We start from the raw sequence: 210 nt of genomic DNA on the forward strand, positions 1-210 counted from the left end.
GATGTTGTTTACGTCAAAACTGAAACCAAGCCATTCACACAGAACGCATATTTATCGTATTTTCTAGAGGGACATCTATCAGCGTTGCACTCGTGTCTCGCAGAGAGTGGCATGTTTAGAAAGCCATGTAAAATTAATGCAAGTTCAACTTTTAAAAAACATGTCTAAAGACGTTATGGCGGTTTTTCCCCATCCCACTGTATCTCATGT

The 210-nt window shown here is 39.5% G+C and overlaps 1 protein-coding gene across 1 annotated transcript in view; it reads right to left on the bottom strand.

The window, feature by feature from the left end:
- Positions 1 to 210, bottom strand: part of LOC107741881 (zinc finger protein 507-like) — a 16,101-nt gene that overhangs the window by 1,639 nt on the left and 14,252 nt on the right. The window lies entirely within an intron of this gene.

The sequence above is a fragment of the Sinocyclocheilus rhinocerous genome, unplaced genomic scaffold (assembly GCF_001515625.1).
Source record: "Sinocyclocheilus rhinocerous isolate Xijiao unplaced genomic scaffold, SAMN03320098_v1.1 scaffold436, whole genome shotgun sequence".
Lineage (NCBI taxonomy): Eukaryota > Metazoa > Chordata > Actinopteri > Cypriniformes > Cyprinidae > Sinocyclocheilus > Sinocyclocheilus rhinocerous.